The sequence below is a fragment of the Natator depressus genome, chromosome 3, assembly GCF_965152275.1.
Source record: "Natator depressus isolate rNatDep1 chromosome 3, rNatDep2.hap1, whole genome shotgun sequence".
Lineage (NCBI taxonomy): Eukaryota > Metazoa > Chordata > Testudines > Cheloniidae > Natator > Natator depressus.
The window spans coordinates 77,756,103-77,781,059 of NC_134236.1; the positions used below are offsets into that span (position 1 = coordinate 77,756,103).

The following is a 24,957-nucleotide window of genomic DNA, read 5'->3' on the forward strand; positions in this document are numbered from 1 at the left end:
CCAAAACAAGTCAAAGCTTATTGACAAGTTAGTCACTGGTCAGGTGTTGTGCAGGTATCAGTAATTTAACCTTATTCTGGAGGACTCACTTATAAAGATGCAAGAGTAAAATTCGCATTTTAAATTTTAAGCTCTTTCAGACAGTTACTGTCTTATTTTATGTTTGTACAGTGACAAGCACGGAGGACCCAATGCTGAATGAGGCTTCTGGGTGCTACTGTAACAAATAATAATATTAAGTGAAGAAACAACTGGTTTCAACTATTTTGTTTTAAAAGTCACCATTTGACATGAAGTTGACTACATATTCTGTTAAACATTTTAAATCTTAATGTTACTGTCATGCTTTATGACAAGGAACTGAAACTTGTTCCTTAATTTGTTATGTTACTACAAAAAAGTCACTTACCTACTCGACACTTGAATTTCTATATCTGTAAAAAAGGGATTCAGGGAGCTTTGTAAAGCTCTGTGAAATCTACAGATAAAGTCTGAGTACTTTAAATTTTACTATACTTATTTTTAAAATACATGTGATTTTTCCTTTGAAAAATTTTTAAGAAGTGGGGAAGCCACAACAGAAGATTACAATCTTAACTACGATCAGCACCAGGCAGGAAACTTGTCAGGCTTTGCTGGTTTAAAGGTAAGCCTGGTCCATAATTTTATCAGGCTATTATCCTTAAAGAAAAATGAAATTCAGGTAGATTTCATTATAGTGGATCAAATTTTCATCTTTATATTCCAGCTGGCTATTTAATTTCCCTCCCACTTCTGCCTTTTCCTCAAATAGCACACCTACTTTCCTCCTTTGCCCCTACTCGTGTGTCTCAGTCTATGGAAAACTGTATTTTTGACTCTTGTGTATTTCTGAACCACAGAAGGCAAACTATTTGACCAGTATAGACAATTAATACAGTGTAAATTGAAACAATTTCTTAAACATTAAAAAATGCATATTTACATTTCAGTGCGTGAAAAACTTGCAGGTAAGTTATGGTGAATTCAAGTCTTTCTTTACTCGCTAATGATGAGCCACTCCTAAATATTAAGATTACAAACACAAATAGATGAAATTAAGTGTAAAGCAAGGCAATTCACAGGTAGAGTTTAGACTACTTCAACTCAGTCCCACTGTCCTAGCTATTGCAAAACATGACATGACGCACCCTAAAATGATTTTGAGTTAAGAACAGAAAATCAAGGATTATGCTACAAGTCAAGCCTTTTGTTTATATTATTTGTGATAATTCTAAACATATTTAATTTCCAATTTTACTGTGTAGGTCTGTAGTGTAGACCTAGCCTCATGGTGAAAGCCTGGCTCCAGTGAAGTTAAGGAAGGGAAGCTTTAAAACTGATTTCAATGGGGCCAGGATTTAACCCTAAATAAGCACTTCTGCTATTTCCACATTTTCTGTTGTCATCTTCCCCCTCTCATTGAGTAACGAGCCTACCCTGTCCTTGGTCTTCCTCTTGCTTCTAATGTATTTGTAGAATATTTTCTTGTTACCCTTTATGTCTCTAGCTAATCTAATTTTGTGCCTTGGCCTTTCTAATTTTGTCCCTACATACTTGTGTTATTTGTTTATATTCATCCTTTGTAATTTGACCTAGTTTCCACTTTTTGTAGGACTCTTGATTTTTAGATCATAGAAGATCTCCTAGTAAGCCAGGGTGATCTCTTGCCATACTTCTTATCTTTCCTACACAGTGGGATAGTTTGCTCTTCTGCCCTTAATAATGTCTCTTTGAAAAACTGCCAGCTGTCTTCAGTTGTTTTTCCCCTTAGACTTGCTTCCCATGGGATCTTACCTACCAACTCCCTGAGTTTGCTAAAGTCTGCTTTCTTGAAATCCACTGTCTTTATTTTGCTGTTCTCCCTCCTACCATTCCTTAGAATCATGATCATTTCATGATCACTTTCACCCAAGCTGCCTTCCACTTTCAAATTCTCAACCAGTTCCTCCATATTAGTCAAAATCAAATCTAGTACAGCCTCTCCCCAGTAGCTTTCTCCACCTTCTGAAATAAAAAAAAACTGTCTCCAATACATTTCAAGAACTTGTTGGATATCCTGTACCCTGCTATGTTATTTTCCCAGCCAATGTCTGAGTAGTTGAAGTCCCTCATCGCCATCGAGTCCTGTGCTCTGGATGCTTTTGTTAGTTTTTAAAAAGTCTCAGCCACCTCTTCTTCCTGGTTAGGTGACCTGTAGTAGATCCCTATCACGACATCACCCTTGTTTTTCACCCCTTTTATCCTTCCCCAGAGACTTTCAACAAGTCGGTCTCCTATTTCCATCTCAACATCAGTTCAAGTGTATACATTTTTAATATATAAAGCAACACCTCCTCCCTTTTTTCCCCTGCCTGTCCTTCCTGAGCAAGCTGTACCCTTCTACACCAATATTCCAATCACGCATATTATCCCATCAAGTTCTGTGACGACAACTAGGTCATAGTTGTGTTTGTTTACTGGCATTTCAAATTCTTCCTGCTTATTCCCCATACATCTTGCATTAGTATAGAGACATCTAAGATACTGATTTGATTCCCCCCATTAGTTCTGTCTTCCTTATCCCTGCTATAACAGCGCATGTTCCCCCAAATTCTGACCCTTCTCCCAGGTCTCCATGTTTTGGCTTATCTGTGGGCTTTGGTCACCTTCCCCCTTCAAACCTAGTTTTAAAGCCCTCCTCACTAGATTAGCCAGTCTGTATCCAAATACGTTCTTCCCCTTCCAGGATAGGTGAACCCCATCTCTGCTTAGCAGTCCTTCTTGGAACTGCATCCCGTGGTCAAGAAAGCCAAACCTCTCCTGGCAACACCATCCACGCAGCCAGGCATTCACCTCCAGGATACATCTGTCTCTGCCTGGGCCCCTACCCTTGACTGGAAGGATTGAAGAGACCACCACCTGCACTCCCATCTCCTTCACCCTTACTCCCAGAGCCCTGTAGTCACTTCTGATCTGCTGAGGATCAGTCCTTGCAGTATCATTAGTGCTGTGGATTAATGGATGAGTATTAATGTGGATTAATGGATGAGTATCATTGGGTAGTACTCAGAGGGCCAGACGATCCTCGACAACCTCTCCGTAATGTCTCGGATACGGGCCCCTGGCAGGAAACATACCTTCCGGGATGCCATATTAGGGCAACAGATGCGTGCCTCCATCCCACTCAGAAGAGAGTCACCAAACACCACTACCCTACATTTCCTCCTGGGAGTGGTGGCTGCGATCCTCCCAGCCGTGGGGGTACATGGCTTCTCCTCCTCCACTTTTCTGGGTGATTCCTCATCACTCACTGCCAGGGCAGCACATCTGTTTTCCATCACCATGGTGGGTGGGTTAGGAGTGGGGTGGAGCACTGCCTGCTGCCAGAAGTAACCAGAAGCCAGTGTCCCCTTTGAGACAGAGCCATATCCTCCTCCCCTGGTGGTGTGACAACAGTCCTCTGTAGCTGGATAGCTTCCTCGGCCTTGGATGTCTCCATGTGACTGCTCTCGAGGAATTCCTTATGGGCACAGATGCTCCTCAGCCTAGCCACCTCCTCCTGTAGCTCTCCCACCTGCTTTCTGAGAGATTCCACCAGCAGGCATCTTCCACACTGGATGGTCCCCCACAGCCTGGCTTTCTGAGAGTGGGAAACACATCCTAACTACCATGGGGTTTTTTAGATTAGGCCAATCATAAGCTTGTTTAAATGATAGTCACTCAAAACATTTCACATAAACTAGCAAACACCTGCTTTATGGGGCAATGTCTGGTCATTTCCCATAAGCCAGTGTCATAAATATAAAGGGAAGGGTAAACCCCTTTAAAATTCCTCCTGGCCAGAGGAAAAATCCTCTCACCTGTAAAGGGTTAAGAAGCTAAAGGTAACCTCGCTGGCACCTGACCAAAATGACCAATGAGGAGACAAGATACTTTGAAAAGCTGGGAGGAGGGAGAGAAACAAAGGGTCTATGTGTCTGTCTATATGCTGCTTTTGCTGGGGATAGACCAAGAATGGAGTCTTAGAACTTTTAGTAAGTAATCTAGCTAGGTATGTGTTAGATTATGATTTCTTTAAATGGCTGAGAAAAGAACTGTGCTGAATAGAATAACTATTTCTGTCTGTGTATCTTTTTTGTAACTTAAGGTTTTTGCCTAGAGGGGTTCTCTATGTTTTGAATCTAATTACCCTGTAAGGTATCTACCATCCTGATTTTACAGAGGTGATTTATTTACTTCTATTTCTATTAAAAGAATTCTTGTAAGAAAACTGAATGCTTTTTCATTGTTCTCAGATCCAAGGGTTTGGGTCTGTGGTCACCTATGCAAATTGGTGAGGCTTTTTATCCAACATTTCCAGGAAAGGGGGGGGGTGCAATTGTTGGGAGGATTGTTCATTGTTCTTAAGATCCAAGGGTCTGGGTCTGTAGTCACCTAGGCAAATTGGTGAGGCTTTTTACCAAACCTTGTCCAGGAAGTGGGGTACAAGGTTTTGGGAAGTATTTTGGGGAGAAAGACGTTTCCAAATAGCTCTTCCCCAGTAATCAGTATTTGTTTGGTGGTGGTAGCGGCCAATCCAAGGACAAAGGGTGGAATATTTTGTACCTTGGGGAAGTTTTGACCTAAGCTGGTAAAGATAAGCTTAGGAGGTTTTTCATGCAGGTCCCCACATCTGTACCCTAGCGTTCAGAGTGGGGAAGGAACCTTGACAGTCAGACTGAAACCTGTAACCATGAAGTGAAAAATTACTTTGTACCCCCCCCCCTCCGTACCCTGAGCTATTCAGTCCTCTTGCTGCCCTTGATATTTCACTTCTCACACTATTAAGAGGTTATGCAAATATGTATATTCTGAAACAGAACTTGACACTGTCCAAAACTATGTATTACAGCCAGTGACTACTATTGGACTACTATACATGAAACGAAGGCAGTTCAGAAAACAACCTGAAATAACTGATAGGCTGAACAAAGCAACCAGATGAGATGGCAAAAATAACAAGGTGGTGTGTGCCCACAGTTTGCCACTTGAGTTCAGTCTTGGGTCCACTTCTTCTGAGTGATGATCTTCAGGGGTGCCCAAGGCATGGAATAGGCACAATTTTATGTGTGTATATATATCAAAACAGATTATTGTAAAGTCTCAAGCACTTTTTAAAGAGAACACTGGTTTTCTCAGTCTACTTCATAGTAAACAGTTGTTCATATAATAAAAAATCACCACCAACACACACATCTTTGTGACAGTACCATGGGAATAGCCAAGAATTAATTAAAACTTTTGGAGAGCACCACAGATTTTAAAAACGCAATCACAGCACTGAATATCACAAACATATTACTATAATAAGCTACAGCAATATTTCCAGCTCTGCACTGAAAAGGAGGGAGGGGAAGTATGTGCTCATTACCCAGGCTGTATCTATCCTATAACTGACAATACTCCCACTATTTGCGTGCTCCTTTTCAAAACAAACGCAACACGAACACAAAACTCACTACTCCTTTCAATTTTTTTTCATTTTTTAAAACAGTCTCATCCTCATGTAGGCCTGTAAGCCATAAGTAAAAAGATAATCACTTAAGTTTAAAAGAAAGCTTTTTTCCAGAATATGAATTTTTAAGTAGCGCTGAATAACTTAAAGTGGCTCAGATGTGTGTCCTTTGAGCACTGTGATAGGATTCCAGGAAAGAACTGATAAAATTGTGAGGTCCCAGAACAGAACTACATTTCTAAGACATCTCTCACTAAGCCTTGCCATTTGGCATGGGAATGAGTGGAATGGGGAAAACCCATGGCTGAATTCAAGATAAAGGAGTTATAGCCTTCTCTTAGGAGTCTCTTCACACATGGAAGACAAATTGATGCTCCACATTGATAGCCATAAGCCTTCAGGACTAAAAAGAGGAAGATCTGACAAATATACAGGATCTTTGCTTTCATAATCCAATATTCCCAAAACAATCCCATCTAAAAACATTAAACTCACATGACAAACACACACAACCCAGTTGATTTTCAAGTGAAATAGTCCAGCTTTTTTTTTTTTTAAAAAGGAAGAATAAATTACTTCCTCTTTTCATGGAATTCTAGTGCTGCAACATGAAAGTGGGTGAATGAGAAGTAGCTACACTGATCTGAGTTCCAGGACTTGCTCTAGTCAATTCTGGAGCAGTGTCAAAAGCACTTAGAGTATGTCTACACTGCAGCTGGGAGCACAGCTCCCAAGCCTGGGTAGACAGACTCACGCTAGCATACAAAAAACAGCTTGTGTGGATGCTGTGGCTCCAGCAGAGATTCAGGCTTACCACCTGAGCTCAAGCCCATTCAACACCCTACGCTTGACGTTGGGTAGCTCAGCTAAATAAACTTCATTAAGCTTCCAAAGCTGCACTTCTTTTAAGTTTTATTATTCATCAACTGAATTTTTATCCACTCCTTTAATTTTAACGACTTTGTTCACATTCTACCTATCTTGGGTACTTTTATAGCCTTTGGCATTGTCGTATCTAAGCACCTCACATTATATATTCTCACTACACCCTGTGCAGTATGGAAGTACTATTAACCCGATTCTTACAGATGAGGAAATGGGCACGCAAAAAGGATAAGGCCTGGTCTACGCCTAAAACTTAGGTCGACCTAGCTACTTCACTCAGGAGTATGAAAAATGCAAAACCCTGAAAGACGTAGTTAAGCCAACCTAAGCCCCAGAGGACACTGCCAGGTCGACAAAAGAATTCTTCCGTTGACTTAGCTACCACTGTCACGGAGATGGATTTACTACAGCAACGGAAAAACCCCTTCTTTCACTGCAGCAAGTGTCTACACCGCAGTGGCTTCGCTGCAGCAGTGCCACTGTAGTGCTTAGTGCAGACACAGCCCAAGTGTTTTGCTCAAAATCACACAAGGAGTTTGAGGTAGAGCAGAGACTTGAGCAGAGATCTCCAAAGTCTTAGGCTAATACCGTATCCACTGGCCATCCTTCCTCTCTAGGCATGTGTGTCTTCAAGGGCACTTTTTCTCCAGTGCTGTGGTTGGTCTTTGCAGTCAGATCTGTAATCCTCTCCAAAAGCAACAAGGAGTCCTTGTGGCACCTTAAGAGACTAACAAATTTAGTCTCATATGCTCAAATAAATCTGTTAGTCTCTAAGGTGTCCCAAGGACTCCTCATTGTTTTTACTGATACAGACTAACATGGCTACCCCTCTGAAACCTCTCCCAAAGCAAACTGAATGGTTTGGGGGGGAGGAGAGGGTCTACTGCCCCACCCCAAACCTTTTGAAAGACAGGAAACGAAAGTCTTGAGCTAGCCAGATCTTATTCTGGCATCTTAAAATCAATCCCCAGATTCACAAGTATATCCCCACCGAAGTATGGTAATGACTAAAGTAAAAGGCCAGATCTGGAGCTCTATTCACCGCAGCCCTCTCGGTCCACTGGGTATAAAAATCTCTGCTTCTCAGTACAGTAGTTTATAGAAATTGTTCTGTACCTAGCAAGTTGCCTGGCCTTAAAAGCACATCCTGATTGCTCTCTTACTTTCTCCTGACCCAGACCCAGCAATTCCAAAATGATTTTTCAAAGGCTCTCATAACAAGAGCAGCTAGAGCTAAAACAACAATGATGTAACTGTAACTTGTTAAGCGCTTCAAACACCAGTTTCGAATGGCATATGACAGTAATCTCAGTTCATGATATGCCAGCTGCTACAATAATGTCAGAATTGAAATAGGGAAAGCAGCAAAGCATGTTAGGAAAGGTGTGTTATTTTTAAAAGATGTGATGTTTTATAAAAACTGCTATTACCAGAAACACCAACAGCATATTACAAATGCTTTCAGCACTAGGAAACATTTTTGAGCATTGACCCATGACCAGTAAGAAGACAAAATGTCAACAACGAAAAACATACATCCCTCCTCTTAATGATTTATTTAATAGATTATAAACAAAATTACTATTCTTCTGAGTATTTCAACTAGTCGTCTTAAATTAGCAAAAAAAAAAAAAACCACATTTGTGTCTTGTAATGCTTAAAAGTGAGAAAATGGAAATGGGCAGTAATCATCCAACATTAAAAGCAGTATAATAGCACAGGTGCATGTTTGAAAACAAAGCTGATCAGTTTCTATACCAGACGCTTTTTTCTGTGACTTTGCATGGAGTTGCTTTTCTCAGAAAGGACTAATCTCATTTTAGCTTTCTTACTAACTGTATTTGCAATGCTCAATAGAGATGATTCCAATACCCTAAATATCAAGACAAATGCTGAAGTAAGTAATGTGTATGATAATCAAGTTGGGCCATTTCCAGCACAAATCATACACATTGTAAGGAGAGCGATCACTTTAGATAAGCTATCACCAGCAGGAGAGTGGGGTGGGGGGAAGGTATTTTTTCATGCTTTGTGTGTATAAAAAGATCTTCTACACTTTCCACAGCATGCATCCGATGAAGTGAGCTGTAGCTCACGAAAGCTCATGCTCAAATAAATTGGTTAGTCTCTAAGGTGCCACAAGTACTCCTTTTCACAAATACAGACTAACACGGTTGTTACTCTGAAACATGGTATTCAAGAGAATCTGTTGCAAATCTAGGGGAATTTACCTTCCCAGTTAAATATAGCATGATTTTCAGCTCCCTTTAGCTGAAGTTGTTAAGCCATTCAGAATTAGCACACTGTAACAAACCTACATACAATCTTCAAGATGTTAAGAAATACCATTTCATCTGGTGGGGGAGGTGAAATCACAGTCCACATAGTAGAACATTTCTCCAGTTTCCATTTCGGGGCTCTAAAAGATTCAAAACAAATGCAACTGAACACAGTCTTGCCAACCCACAGGGACTCGTTTTCACCCTTATATCCAGGACTGCATCATCCCTACAGCCCTTATTCTAGAGCTTCATAGCCTTCTCCAGGCTGCTCCAGGAAGGTATACCTATCAGGCAGAAGGCCTGAGAACGTTAAAGAGATCCATTCACTGACCTGTGTCTCTCCTGTATCACCCACTGTTCAGGAAACAGGAAGCCTTGTATCTAGGGCCCTACCAATTTCACAGCCATGAAAAATGTGTCACGGAATGTGAAATAAGCTCTTGAAATCTTATCTCCCCCAAGCTCCTAGTAGTTACTTGTCCTTCCCCTGCACGGCCACTCTGAGTGGCGGAAGGGGTGGGAGGATCATACCCACCTCTGGGTGCCTCCCCCTGCTGCAGGAATATCCAGTGCTTGGCAGAAACCCCATAAGTTCCTGCAGCCGGAGGAGGCTTGTGGTCCAATCTCTCCCTTGCTGCTGGGAGTGCCCCAAACAGGGGCTCCTAGCTGCTAGTCCCAGCTGGGCTGGGGAGCGACAGGACTTGTTCTTCTCCTGCATGGCTGCTCTTGGGGAGGAGATCAGCCTCTGAGCTTCATGCAGCACGAATAGGTACATGGAGGTGGGTCTGATCTCCCACCCGAGAGCAGCCATGCAGGGGAAAGACAAGTCCGGTCTCTTGCCGGCCCAGCAGCTAGGATTCCCTGACTGGGGCACTCCCAGCAGCAAAGGGGAGATCAGACTCATCTCCACCTCCGGGAACCTCCTGCAGCTACAGGAAGCTCTGAAGGCAGGACAGAAGTGTGGGAGGCAATTCCATGACCCCCCGACAATAGGTTTGCAACCCCTCTCCCTCCAACAGCCCCCTTTTGGGTCAGGGCCACCATGGTTACAACACACTGAAATTTCAGATTTAAACATCTGAAACGTGAAATTTTCAAATTTTATGGCCATGAAATTGATCAGAATGGACCCTGAATTTGGTAGGGCCCCACTTATATGCAACTGCCTGCATACACGACATCTCCCAGTGTTAAAAAGCCCAAGGGCTGTAACAAGTGCATGTGCCCTAAGACCCAGAGATCCTAATATCTCTCAACATTGTTATCTTGGTTACATAGTACCAAGAAATCCATTCTGACAGTTTGTGACAAAGGAACCACTAGCAATGCTGCTTAACAGATGGACATGCAACAGGCTGAAGACCAGAAGCAATTATTTACCAGAAGCACTTGTTAATCGAAAATAGGTTTAAACAATATTTGCAAGCATGCTGTATAGATGCTGATTTCCAAAATTATAAACAGACTAAGTTAAAGTCCCCTTGTCTCCTCTTGTTTTATGGCACTGACAGGCTGAGCAGCACCTTCAACACATGATATGCCAGCTGACTGGCAAAATGGCAACTTCCTATTTCATTATTTTGTATTATATTTAAGACAACTTAAAATTAGCACTGATTTACTGTTCTTTGTACTGAAAGGAAGTGCAGTTTTCTTTTAAACATTCCAATGTGTGCTAACTAGAAACAAATCCACCAGCTGTTGCACACTTCTGGGCGGTTTGCCTGTGTCACTGGCAATATGCTCATGAGAACACTTTAAAGATACCTGTATAATTTCTCATATAAAAAGGTTTCACTATATTTTGATCACAGTTGCTAAATGCAGGAAATAAAGTCATTCCAGGAAAAGGGTAATGTCTAGATTTACTATGAATGGCTGAGACACTAAGGGAGAAATGGCCCCTTGGGATCTCACAGTCAGATCAATAATTTTCAGTTGTAAAATGTTTGAAGTGCATGTTAGACATTTATTGATGCCCCCTTGGAATGCATGTACAACTTTCAAGCACGACGGCTATTTCTATGTGTCAAAGTGTATTTTGCATTGACTGATGTATGCTCATTCCTTAACACTTACCTATTTCACAATTAGAAAAATTCCAGCAAGAATTTAATACTACTCTCCATACGAGATATAATAATTTTCAGAAAGGTAGGGGTATATTTTTATGAGTGCACCACAGTACAAGGAAATATCTTCTGTACTTATTCAGCCCCCATTACTGTAGTATGAGACCACCACAAAGTCTTTTGTGTCTTTATCTTCACAACACCCCAGTGAGGCAGGGAAGTAATATCCCCATGTTACAGTTGCAGAACTGATGCACAGAAAGACTAAAGGCTTGTCTACACCAGTAATTCTCAACCAGGGGTACACGTGCCCCTTGGGGTACTCAGAGGTCTTCCGGGGGTATTCAAGATCAGTGTTTCTCAACTTTGGGGTTGCAGCTCCAAGGTGGGGCATAGGACAGGTTTAGGGGAGTCGCAAGTGCAGGGCCGACATTAGGAGTGGCAAGCAGGACAACTGCTCAGGGTGCCCCACAAAAGCTAAGTTACACGTTTCAGCCCAGCGGCCTGGTACTCAGGCTTCAGACAAAGCTCACAATAAAAAAAAGAGACTCAAGTATCACATTGAAATGCAAGTATAATATTTATATAATTATATGGTAAAAATGAGAAAGTAATCCATTTTTCAGCTATATAGTGTGCTATGACACTTTTGTATTTTTATGTCTGATTTTGTGAGGTGAAACTTGGGATACTCAAGACAAAGCAGACTCCTGAAAGGGGTACAGTAGTCTGGAAAGGATGAGAACTACTAGTCTACACTATAGAGCCTTGGCCAACATAACTATGCTGGCAGAGCCCCCTAGTGTTGACACAACATAAGCCAGCAGAAGTTCCTCCGCCTGAATAGCTACATCATCTCCCTTAACAACATTAACAATGCCAATAGAAACCTCTTTGTTGGCATGTGTGTGTATCTACAATAGGGGTTCTGCCAGCTGAGCTACCTCATCTAAGGGTGCAATTTTCTCCACACTCCTAGCCAGAGTATGCCAGCTAAATTTCATAGCTTAGACCAGGCCCAAGTCACTTGCCCAAGGTCAAACCGGAAGTCTGTGGAAGAGCAGGAAATTGAACCTCCCACATCTCCAACTAACACCCAACCACCACCCCATCCTTCCTCTACTCTGTACACCTAAGAGGGCATTATACCTCTGAAAACCAAGAGGGAATATTTACTCTAAAAGACAGAATTGCAGGTTTCACACACTGCACCACAGAACATGAAAGACTACGCCAGGGGCTAGCAGAAAGGCAACCAGACTGGGTGGCTCCAGTGGCAGTTGCTATCGGGAGGTTTGGCCTGCAAGACTGTAATAAATGGCTGAATCAAACTGACAGATACCTGTTCAAAGAGGACTGATCAGACTACACAAATAGCTCATTTCAAACCAGCTTGCACTGTACGTTAATAGGTGTTATCTTAAATTGCTTTGTAATAGAATACATATCTCTGGAATGGAGTGGGTTTTTTTTTTTTTTTTTCTTTGCCTGACTTAAAAGGCCATTTTGGTGTTCAATGAAAACATGCTGGTTAAAAAGTGTTTAACAGAAAGCTCAAATATTGCTACCAAAAGCAATTTACCAGGAGAATGTCTATGCTATTATTTGGTGTAATGTAGTTTTCCAGCAATTTTAAAAAAGTATTTCCATTTCTACTCAAATTATATTAGGAAGTACAATCAATCAACGAATTAACTGTACTCAAAAGGACCGTAGTCCCTCAATATTACAAATGCAATTTAAGATTTTCTTAAATTTGAGTACTGTGTATTTTTGTTGTGTTACATGAAATAGATTGTATGCATTCCAAAATCTAAAATGCATTTTGATGCATGTCATGTAAACTTTAGTTCTATGGAGCTTACTAGTCAAAAAAGCTTATTAAGAAGTGCATTTATCAGTTAATACTTTGGTATTCAGTGATATTAATTCCAATTTCCAGTTACAACATTCTTTCTGGTATTATTTCTGGCAATCTGCCAAACAAGAAGTGGTTATAATATTTTTAGGATTTTCCATGATGTGTTAGTCCAAACCGTCTTTTTCATATTGTATAGCTACACAGGAATTTGTTAGTCTCTAAGGTGCCACAAGGACTCCTCATTGTTTTTACATTAAATTGTGTTCAGTACTTCTCTAACAATACGTCACTACTACTTCAGAAACTTTCTACACATCCATACATTTGGGCCACATTGCTTGGTAAATGTAGTCCCAATCGGTGAAATAAAATAAGTTGTTCTCAGCAATTTGATATGGTAATCAACCAAAGTATTCTTTAAATAAGAACACATGTACTGAAGTCAAAATGTAATGCTACTCTGACCTTCTCTCTGCACAGTGTATTAGCATCAACAATGAAGTCAATATTTCTCTGAAATAATATTACCTTATGCGAGTTTACACTGCAACTATTCAGCAGACAATACCATATCAAGAACAAAAGTGGCAGCTCTTATTTTAACATTTCAAGAGTGCAAGTGTGTAGGAAAAACAGTTGACAAGTTTAACCTCAGAAGGTTAAAAAAAATTTTTTTTAAATGAAAAACTTAAAATCTGCAGTTGTTGGCACTCATCCAGGGAAAGTCTTCTATTTGTTCTGTGCAAGTGGATTTTTTTTAGCTGTTTATAAGTGCTCTTCATTCTTTGTCATTCCTTTTAGCTAATTCAGATGTTTTACTAATTACATGGAATTTAATTAAATATCAATAAATGTACTATTTCAAATGTTCACCTACTCGCAAAAAGCACATCTCTGGCAGCAATTTATGATGTAACAATGAACCTTAAAAGAGTTAGAGCACTTAAAGCAAATTAGAAAGGGGTTCAATGCACAATGGAATCTGGCATCTATATTCCAAGAACTCCTCCTTAAAATTGGTAAGAGGCTGACATAAATGGTGATTGTTCTGAAACCACTGACGAGATCTTCAGAATTGCCCTGCACGTAGTTTCCCGTTACCTCTACAATGTTGGTTGTGAAAAAGTCCATTCCCCTCTTCTGCACTTAAGTCAGAGATATTTTAAAACACAAATACGCAGCATCATTTGTTGTTTGCCTTGAAAGAAAATTCTATGATATTTAATATTATTATTAGAACATGATGTACAGTTGACAATATTCAACTGATTCAGACAGAAGGCAGTAACCCATATATTCTTTCCAAAACATGCAAGTACAGTAGAACCTCTGAGTTACGGACACTTCAGGAATGGAGATTGTTCGTAACTCTGAAACGTTCTTTAACTTGGAACAAGATGTTACGGACTTCAGCCACATAGGGAGTTGGGGCTGCAGCCACAAAGTGTGTGGGTGTCAAGGCTCTGAGTGGGTGGGTGGGGTTTCTGACCCTCAGGGTGCCACGGCTCCAGGTGGGGGCCTCAGGGTGTCTTCCCCAGGGGAGCACCAGGGCTCTGGAGTTTAGAGCTGGGGGGAACACTGGAGCTTGAGGCTTCAGCCCCATGGCTCCACTCCCCGTTTCAGCCTCGTGAGGAGCACTGGGGCTCAGGGCTTCAGCCCCACAGCTCTGTTCCTAGCTTCTGCCCCACAGCGTGGGCCGCGACTCAGGGCTTCGCTCCTGGTTTCAGCCAGTGGAGGGCGCACCAGGGATCAAGCAGGGAACAGAGCCGGGGGGCTAAAGCCCCGAGTCCTGATGTTTGCCCCAGTCTAAAGCCCTGATCCCCCACTGCTCCTAAGGGTCAGAAGCCCCAATCCCTCCCTCCAACCCCATGGCTGCAGCCCCAACCCCCAGGACTAAAGCCCTGATGCAGTACAGTATTTGCTGTTTTGTTTTGCTTTTTTCGGTCTCCCCAGCTGCTTGATTACTTCCGGTTCCACAGGGTGTCCAGTTGACCGGTAAGTCCATAACTCTGGTGTTCATATCTTTGAGGGTCTCCTGTACCCTGCTTTAATGTCTCCAAGAGGTCCCTCCATCTCCTCCTGAAAACTGTTTGGCTTGGTCTCCTACATTTTTAGTTGTCTTATATTCTCTACAGTTAAAGTCCCATGTTACAGACTCACTCCTGCTATTGACTGAGAACTGGATGAGGTTCCTCCAGAATGTCACCACCGCTTCTTTAATCAAAGAAGATAGATAGGAAGAGAGCATCTAATATTGCTTTAAGAGAAGTGATATTTCCACTACAATTTAGTCTGCTAGGAACTACAAACTCACCTCTATTCCATACAAAGCAATTAGGAACACGTGCTAAAAGCCCTGAATATTAAACTTAATGTGTTTTGTTTTACCTTCTTAAGCAATAGTAACAAGTATAGAGTCCCTCATATTCAAAAGGTAATAAACATGTATACGTTAATAGCTTAACTTAAATGGCCCAACTCCAGAAGTGTTAACTTCCACCACATGTTGTGATAGTCACATGTAGGATCAATGAGTCTTTAAAGATTATAGGATACACCAGTTCAAAGCAGCACAAAACCCTGCCATAATAGATGCGAAAGCTGCACACATATCTCCACTGGTGCAATAATCAACACCTTCCCCCACACATCTTTCAAGGGTCCTACACATGCTTATCACAACACGTGGTATACCTCATCCAGTGCAGCAAGTGCCCCAACAACAACTATGTGGGTGAAACTAAACAATACATTGTTAAATTAATTCATACAGAACAATGACACAAGGCAAAATACACCGTATCACCTGTAGATGAACACTTTTAATAGAATGATCACTCCATATTTGACCTCTCAGTCCTCAGCCTCAAAAGAAATGTGCCCAGCACCTTCAAAAAACTTTGCTGGACACTAAACATCACAGACTCAACAGACACTGGTTTTAGGTCTCATTACAACTTGGTCTTGAACAGTCTCTAACAACATGTGTTAACTCTTTATGCTTAAAAATCTGTTCCACCTTGTGCTCAGTGTCACAGCCAAATACCTTTCCCACACCTGAAGAAGAGCTCCGAGTAAATTTGTCCCTTCCATAAACATCGAACTCACTTTCTCTTTTTCATATCCTGGGACCAACAGGACTTCAGCACCATTACGCACAAATTTTATTTATGAACTTTTGTAAAACCTGACCAAGTTTTTTTTAATCTTTATTTTGTTTTAAATTCCACCTGCATATTCCCCAGCAGTGTTTGAAATCCAAGCAGGAGAACACTAAGAACTGCAAAGTGTTACAACAGTTTCGAAAGTGAAACTGACTTAATCGATTTATCATGGCCAAGAGAAAGGAAACAAGAACAATAAGAGCTGTAGCGTAAACTGGATTTGTAAAATGTTTAATGGCTAATAATCCATACTTGTTAACAACTTTAATAAGGACACTGTTATCAAATGATTGTCCGTTGACACTGTCCCTACAAAACATCCTACCCCCACAAATGTGCCGGCTGGGGAAGCAAGCAAGCAATCTGGAAGCCAGGTGCTTTGGAAGCGCACAGAAAACAGCCAGTCGAGACACCCGTGGCTACACACAGAGCAAAGGCCGCAGCACAGGCTACACGAAACTGACAGCCCGGTGCCGGCGGCTGGGCACGGAGCAGCCGGGAGGGGCCCGGCACACAGACGCAGTGGGACAGCTGCGGCCGGGCTCCGCTCTGCGGAGCGACAAAGCCGATGCCGATGCCCCCAAGCTCTGGGGAGCGTCACCAAAGAGCGCCCCGGACCCTGCGCACCCGCCGGGCAAGCTCATCCCCGCTGCCCCCGCGGTGCAAAGGGGGGGGGGGGGGGAAGACAGCGCCGTTAGGGAAACTGAGGCACGGGGAGGGGCGGTGACGCCGGTTATACTCAGCCCTGCGGAGGGAGCGCGCCCCACCAGCCAGGCGGCCACCGGGCAGGGCGAGCTCCGGGAAAAGCTGCGTCCCCGCGCCGCCCCGTGGGCAGGAGAATAAAGCCCCCGCCCACGGGAGAATAGGGCACCCGGCCCCAGCGCATCCCCGCTCCGAGCTGAGGAGACCCATGGCGGGGCCCAGCAGCCAAGGCCACGTAGGCACTGCCCGCCGACCCCCTCCCAGGAGATCCCGACCGCTCACCTGCCTTCCGGCTGCCGCGAAGAGCACAGCGCCGGGTGTGACACGGCCGTAAAGCGAGGGAGAGCGGGAGGGGCCAGTTGAAGGAGAGCGGTGGGTAGATCCCGATGGACGCCACGCCCCCACCCCTCAGTCTGGCTCATCCCTTCGCACTGACGTTAATCCCGTATTGACCCCGCCCCACGCGCAGCGCCCTGCTTGCTGATCCCGACTGGCAGATACAGACTCCCTGCCCCGTGCCGCGTTCTCCAAAGCGCACGGCCCTGCTGTCCCCTACCGCGCTGTCCCTGCCCCCGGCGTCCCCTGCCCCCCGCTAGCCCGTGTGCCCTCTGCCACGCCTGTCCCCGTCCCCTCCCCCTGCTATCCCCTGTCCCACTGCCACACCTATCCCCTACCCCCCGCTAGCCCCTGTCCCCACTGCCACACCTGTCCCCTGCCCCCTCGCTAGCCCCTGTCCCCACGGCCACACCTGTCCCCTGCCCCCTCGCTAGCCCCTGTCCCCACGGCCACACCTGTCCCTTGCCCCCGCTAGCCCCTGTCCCCACTGCCACACCTGTCCCCTGCCCCCTCACTAGCCCCTGTCCCCACGGCCACACTTGTCCCTTGCCCCCGCTAGCCCCTGTCCCCACTGCCACACCTGTCCCCTGCCCCCTCGCTAGCCCCTGTCCCCACGGCCACACCTGTCCCTTGCCCCTGCTATCCCCTGTCCCCACTGCCACACCTGTCCCTTGCCCCCCCGCTAGCCCCTGTCCCCATGGCCACACCTGTCCCTTGCCCCTGCTATCCCCTGTCCCCACTGCCACACCTATCCCCTACCCCCCCGCTAGCCCCGTCCCCATCCCCACTGCCACACCTGTCCCTTGCCCCCGCTAGCCCCTGTCCCCACTGCCACACCTGTCCCCTGCCCCCTCGCTAGCCCCTGTCCCCACGGCCACACCCGTCCCTTGCCCCTGCTATCCCCTGTCCCCACTGCCACACCTGTCCCCTGCCCCCCCGCTAGCCCCTGTCCCCACGGCCACACCTGTCCCTTGCCCCTGCTATCCCCTGTCCCCACTGCCACACCTGTCCCTTGCCCCCCTCTAGCTCCTTTCCCCACTGCCACACCTGTCCCCTTCCCCCACTAGCCCATCCCTACTGCCACACCTGTCCCCTGCCCCTCGCTATCCTGTGTTCCCACTGCCACACCTGTCCCCTTCCCCCGCTAGCCCATCCCCACTGCCACACCTGTCCGCTACCCTGCTGTCCCCGCCCCTACTGCCATGTGTGTACCCTACCCCAAGCATCCGCTACCCCCACTGCCACTGTTGTGCTAATCTAGACCCTCTATACCTGTACCCTACCTCCTGCTATGCCCTACCTCTACTGCCACACATGTACCCTTTCCCTCATGCTATCCCCTACTGCCACACACGTGTATCTCACCCGATGCTATTCCCCTACCCCGCATAGACAGACCTCAGCGTGCATATTGATCCTATGGACTGCTCTCTGCACCCCACCCACATGTATACTACCCCACCTACTGCTCTGATATACCATTCTCTGTGTCCACCCACATACGTCCCACCCCTCATGCTGCTCCCTCCCCAGCTCCATTCCCACTCATATACAGTTCTCATCCACATATTCTACACAGCATTTATTGCCTCTTATTCCTACCCCTAGTCCCCACTACACACTGTTTTTCCTAGCCCCACCCATATTGTCCCTTTCTTCCATATACTGCTCCCTACTCTGACTTCCCTTACATACTGCTCCCCCTACTCCACTTAAATCTACATACATCTGAGCCAACCTCAGGCCTCAGTTATTCACTCATACACCCAGTACAACTTCCCTGCCCCTTTTTATACCCCTTCACATGCTGGTGAAAATTGGAATGTGGGTGGATTCAGGCACTATTTCAAGTCATATATGGAATTGTTAGGAGGACGTGGGGAACTGTAGAGAAGAAAAGATATAAGGATGTTGAGCACAGGAGACTCCTGATTTAGAAGCAGCAAAGAGTCCAGTGACACCTTATTGACTAACAGATGTATTGGAGCATAAGCTTTCGTGGGTGAATACTCACTTCGTCAAATGAATGTAGTGGAAATTTCCAGAGGCAGGTATAAATATGCAAGCAAGAATCAGGCTAGGGATAAGGAGGTTAGTTCAATCGGGGAGGCCCTCTTCTAGCATTTGAGGTGTGAACACCAAGGGAGGAGAAACTGCTTTTGTAGTTGGCGAGCCATTCACAGTCTTTGTTTAATCCTGAGCGATGGTGTCAAATTTGCAAATGAACTGAAGCTCAGCAGTTTCTCTTTGAAGTCTGCTCCTGAAGTTTTTTTGCTGCAGGATGGCTACCTTTAAATCTGCTATTGTGTGTCCAGGGAGGTTGAAGTGTTCTCCTACAGGTTTTTGTATATTGCCATTCCTAATATATGATTTGTGTCCATTTATCCTTTTACATAGGCACTGTCCAGTTAGGCCGATGTACATAGCAGAGGGGCATTGCTGGCACATGATGGCGTATATTACATTGGTGGACGTGCAGGTGAATGAATCAGTGATGGTGTGGCTGATCTGGTTAGGTCCTGTGATGGTGTTGCTGGTGTAGAAATGTAGGCAGAGTTGAAAATGAAGTTTGTTCCATGGATTGGTTCCTGAGTTAGAGTTACTATGGTGCGGTGTGTAGTTGCTGGTGAGAATATGATGATGCCACAGCACAACTGGTTGCTGAGCTCTGTGACTTTATACTCACGCACAGTTATTTCAAATATGGTGACAATATATACCTCCATATATATATACTATGGGCACCCTCATGGCCCCACAATATGCCAACATTTTTATGGCTGACCTGGAACAATGCTTCCTCAGTTCTCGTCCACTCACACCCCTTCTTTACCTACGCTACATTGATGACATCTTAATCATCTGGACCCATGAGAAGGAAACCCTGAAAGAATTCCACCACGATTTCAATAGGTTTCACCCCACCATCAACCTCAGCCTGGACCAATCTACACGGGAGGTCCACTTCCTAGACACCACCGTGCAAATAAGTGATGGTCACATTAACACCACCCTATACTGAAAACCCACTGACCGCTATGCCTACCTTCATGCCTCCAGCTTCCATCCCGGACACACCACACGATCCATTCTCTACAGCCAAGCGCTGAGGTACAACTGCATTTGCTCCAACCCCTCAGACAGAGACCAACACCTACAAGATCTTCAGCAAGCATTCTCAAAACTACAATACCCACATGAGGAAATAAGAAAACAGATCAACAGAGCCAGACATGTACCCAGAAGCCTCCTGCTGCAAGACAAGCCCAAGAAAGAAACCAACAGAACTCCACTGGCCATCACATACAGTCCTCAGCTAAAACCGTTCCAACGCATCATCAGTGATCTACAACCCATCCTGGACAACGATCCCCCACTTTCACAGGCCTTGGGAGGCAGGCCAGTCCTCGTCCACAGACAACCTGCCAACCTGAAGCATATCTCCCCAGCGACTACACCCCGCACCATAGTAACTCTAACTCAGGAACCAATCCATGCAACAAATCTCAATGTCAACTCTGCCTACATATCTACACCAGCGACACCACCACAGGACCTAACCAGATCAGCCACACCATCACTGATTCATTCACCTGCACGTCCACCAATGTAATATACGCCATCATGTGCCAGCAATGCCCCTCTGCTATGTACATAAGCCAAACTGGATAGTCCCTACGTAAAAGGATAAATGGACACAAATCAGATATTAGGAATGGCAATGTACAAAAACCTGTAGGAGAACACTTCAACCTCCCTGGACAACAATTGCAGATTTAAAGGTAGCCATCCTGCAGCAAAAAAACTTCAGGAGCAGACTTCAAAGAGAAACTGCTGAGCTTCAGTTCATTTGCAAATTTGACACCATCGCTCAGGATTAAACAAAGACTGTGAATGGCTCACCAACTACAAAAGCAGTTTCTCCTCCCTTGGTGTTCACACCTCAAATGCTAGAAGAGGGCCTCCCCGATTGAACTAACCTCGTTATCCCTAGCCTGATTCTTGCTTGCATATTTATACCTGCCTCTGGAAATTTCCACTACATGCATCCAATGAAGTCGATATTCACCCACAAAAGCTTATGCTCCATACGTCTGTTAGTCTATAAAGTGCCACAGGACTCTTTGCTGCTTTTACAGATCCAGACTAACACAACTACCCCTCTGATACTGATTTAGAAGTTAGCATGGAGGTATCTGGTAGGTCAGGGTTTTAGAGATTACATGGGGAGGAAAAGAAAGGCTGAGAATATGAAGAAAAGTCCAGGTACATTTACAAGGATGGTCAGTCATCATTCTTTAGGGAAAAACCTAGCTAGGGTAAAGAAGAAATATCTTCCCTGCCTCCCATAATAATGTTCAATTAGATGTATTATGGTGGAGGAAGTGAACCCTGGATACACACATGAAAACTCGTATTACTATAAGCACCTAGCTGTATAAATATTAACACTCAGAGTTAGACTAGTTACTTCTGTCTTCAGTTTTACCATCCTCTGAAGCATTTAGCATTGCCCTTGTCAGATAGAGGATAGTGGACAAGATGCATCTTCTGTCTGTTTTGTTATGACAGTTACTGTGTTCTTGAAATGCAGATGTATTATATGTATATGCTTGTATAGACATGAGAGATATAGAAAGACAGTCCAAGCACACAGCTAAAGGACTAGACTCTTCTACAAACCATCAGCACAAGGGGCTTGTGATGGGCTATACAAAGTAGACAAGAGGGATTCTTCTTGAAAAGCAGCATTAAAGGACTATGTCCAAGTTTGTCATCAACTCTGTGGCTTCCACTGACATGAAATGAACCAAGACCATCCTTCCAAATAAAGAACTTAGAAGGCAGTGGTTCACTAGACGTTCCATGAATTGGATGCTTTCTCCACATTCACATATTGGGCTGTCCTTCATTTTCCATTTGTATAGCCAGATAATTGTAATGCCTGTGTGAGGATTTTATGCAGTTCACCATCATCCATAACTTAAGTGGCATGGTGAGGCCTGGTGGCTGGTCTTCAGGATCTGTGATCCAGTGTTGATTCTTGATCCCGCTATGTTCTCACAGCCTCCACCACTTTTGTCTTTTGGTGACAGGCCTGAGGTTTTGAGAGCTTTGGCCACTAAGCAGAAGGGCTTCCTGGATTTAAGGAGGCATCTTTGGGATTGATGGGGCCAGGAGGCTCGGGTTGGAGATCTTCATAGATGGGCAAGTTTGGGTTCATTATCATGCAGTTATATTCTTGTATTATTGCTGCATCTCTTTGAAGGAATGGTGATAAAATATGTGTGAGGACAGGCAGACAGACTGTCAGAGTTGACTTCATCACTCATGTGACAAATCTCATAGCAGTGTTCAATTGCATGAAAACAAGTTTCATATGTATGCTACCTGCCCATACTAACACACTGTATTCAATTGCTGAGAAGACAAGGGCCAAGGTGGCTGTCTTCAAGTTGTGAGCATTGGCTCCCCAACTGGCCCCAGCTAATTTTGTGGATTATATTGTTCCTCTTCTTTTTATTTTGGGGAAGGAAGATGGCAATCTTCATGTGGTTCTCCCTGGTAAGTGCTTGAGCAAGACCAGTGCCATCAACATGGTCACTGAACACTGATTGACAGTCTTGAAGTCTAAAAAGCAGTGCCAGCAACAAAGAGGTTAAAGAACAGCTCTGGGGTCAGGTGGCTACTTTGTACTTGGGGTTGGAGGAGGAGCCTGAAAGGGAGCCCCAACTCAGAGGGCCCTAGGGAGGTGGACAGACTTATCATTCTCAGTTCCCAGAGAGGAGCACAGCAGACAGCCTAGGTGTTTGTGAGCACAGAGCAGTAGGACAGATAACTGAAGTATCCTGATAAGACAGAAGGGCGGGTGCTGCTGTTTATTTCTATTAAGTTTGTTTTCCATTGCTATGTGGGAACTGAGACCAGGGCCTTAACCTCAGAGCAGACCTCTTCTGAGGAGATGAGCCCCCGGGAAAGAATCAAGAGGTCTGGGAAGATAGTCCTTAACTGCTTGCTATGAGGGTCCCTGGGCTGGAACCCAGGGCAGAGGGAGAGATGGACTAGGTTCTTCTACAGCCTCAGTATGCAGACCAGCTTGAACACCCCCAGACAAAAATCGTTGGGAGGCCTACTGGGTGTGGGCCTAGGCTGCTGACCTGATGTAATGTCCTAGGACTATTGAGTTAAAACCCTGGCTTACCCCAAAAGGAGTGAGACTAAATGTGACTGGCTGGAGGGCGGATTCACAAGGTGACTTGGCCACCAGTTGACCTAGATGACTAGAGTTCAGAGAGAAAAAACCCTGTGACATCACTGAGACCCGGTGTGCCTCACTGAAAATGCCAAGGTCAGGGCACGCTGCTAAAGGGGGAGCAGATATTCCCACAACTGGTGGTTACCACTGAAGTTAAACTCACCAACCAGTCACAAACTGTGCTTCTGATCCCCCACACTGGTTATCAAGAAGCTAAAAAAAGAAATCACACAGCCCCCTTTATTGCATTCCAGTTCTCTGGCTCCCAGTCAACACCTAAATCCAGCATAGTGAGAAGTTATTCAGTAACTCTGCTCACTATACACAATGCTCTGACCCCAAAGGGTCAGCCACATTACAGGTCAATATTAGTTTGGCGCTTACCCAAAATACAAAGCTGCCAAACAATCCTTTAGTGACTAAAACTAAAGATGTATTATAAAGAAAAAAGAACAAGAAGAGAGTGGAGTGGTTAATTGGTAAAGCAATCAGATACATACAGAAGTCCATATATCAGGTTCTTAGCAGGGTTGGTGAGTTGCTGGCTTGAAAGTCCCTCTGGAACATCTCCAAAGCTTGGATGGGTCATTCAGTCCTTTGTTCAGAGCTTCATTTGTAGAAAAGTTACTCCAGAGGTAAGAAGCAGGAATGAAGACAAAATGGAGATGATGCAGCTGCCCGTTACATTCCTTTTGCCATGTGGCTTGTACTTCCTGTGTCCCAAACGCAAGCTTCACAGCACATGGCATGGAAAAGTCTTGCAGTTCCCTGTCCATAGGGATGCCCCTACAAGCCCTGCTGACTCATAGGGTATAGCCCCTGGCTTCCTTCAATGGGTTCTTTGTACAGCTGAGGACTCTTGATGGGCCATCGAACAAGCTAGGTAGTGCTGATGCCAATCTGTCTGGGGGTGTCAATATGGGCTACACACTATTATACACAACCCAACCACAGTCCATCCTTTAGTTTACCCACTCATTTCTAGAAACACCAACATCTTGCTTATTTCCATCTTTATATATATCATAGACTTGACTACATTGTATTCTCCATGCAAAGCCCAGAGGCAAGCTCTTATATCCCCTGCATCCACTATGGTTAATTTTTTTCTTTGTTTATATTGTGATAGCATCCAAGGACCTAATCAAGACTGGGGCCTTATGGTAGGCTTTTGCACAAACACACATTACATGTGTATATATGTAAAAGATTTAGGAGCTGTGCAAAGTCCCTTGTTCCCCTTGAGCTCACACTGCTTTCTGGATGTCATGAGTTCACAGAGACTCTATTTCATCCTGCTTCTTATCTTGCTGTGCTTTGAAGCTCTGTCTTCAGTTTCCCCTGCCTTGCACTGCTCAGCAGAACTTAGAAGCATGCCACTGATCTCTCATTTCTCCCTGTCACTCAAAGATCTAAAGTGAACAGTAGGTCACACATACTTTATGAAGCATTGACTCTACCAAATTGTAAGCCCATTTTTGTAACTGATTTTTTATTAATTAGCCCACACCCTAAATTGTATTATTATCACTCATATATATGTATAATTTCAAGTTTTACAATAAAGCTGTTTATTACCTGGTCTACTCCAGGTAGAACCAAAAACACTAGACACTGAGTAAAATTTCAAGAAAGTCATTTTTATGTATCCCTAATTTAGGAATGGTTTGATCAATTACCTTCTTGCTTTCCAAAAAAAAATTGTAGTATACCCTGAAAGTAATCACAAAAAATACTTTTGCTGAAGCTGCTTCTCAGTGACTCCATATTATAAGTAAATTTTATGATCTGTACTTCAGAAACAGCAATAATTTTCTTCATATGTTCTAGAATAAGCAGATGAGAGCCATGTTATATTGAATCTGTTGCTTCAAACAGCATGATTGTTAAATTAAGTACAGAAAC

General features: G+C 44.3%; 1 protein-coding gene across 3 annotated transcripts in view; it reads right to left on the reverse strand.

Annotated features, from left to right (window-relative positions):
• Window positions 1-16,835, reverse strand: part of ASCC3 (activating signal cointegrator 1 complex subunit 3) — a 513,547-nt gene extending 496,712 nt beyond the window's left edge. For 2 of the 3 annotated variants that reach the window (XM_074948158.1, XM_074948156.1), the window contains exon 1: window positions 16,743-16,835. The gene's annotated coding sequence lies outside the window, so the exon portion shown is untranslated. The remainder of the gene's footprint in view (window positions 1-16,742) is intronic. The other variant, XM_074948157.1, reaches the window with a different exon arrangement.
• Window positions 16,836-24,957: the final 8,122 nt, after the last annotated feature.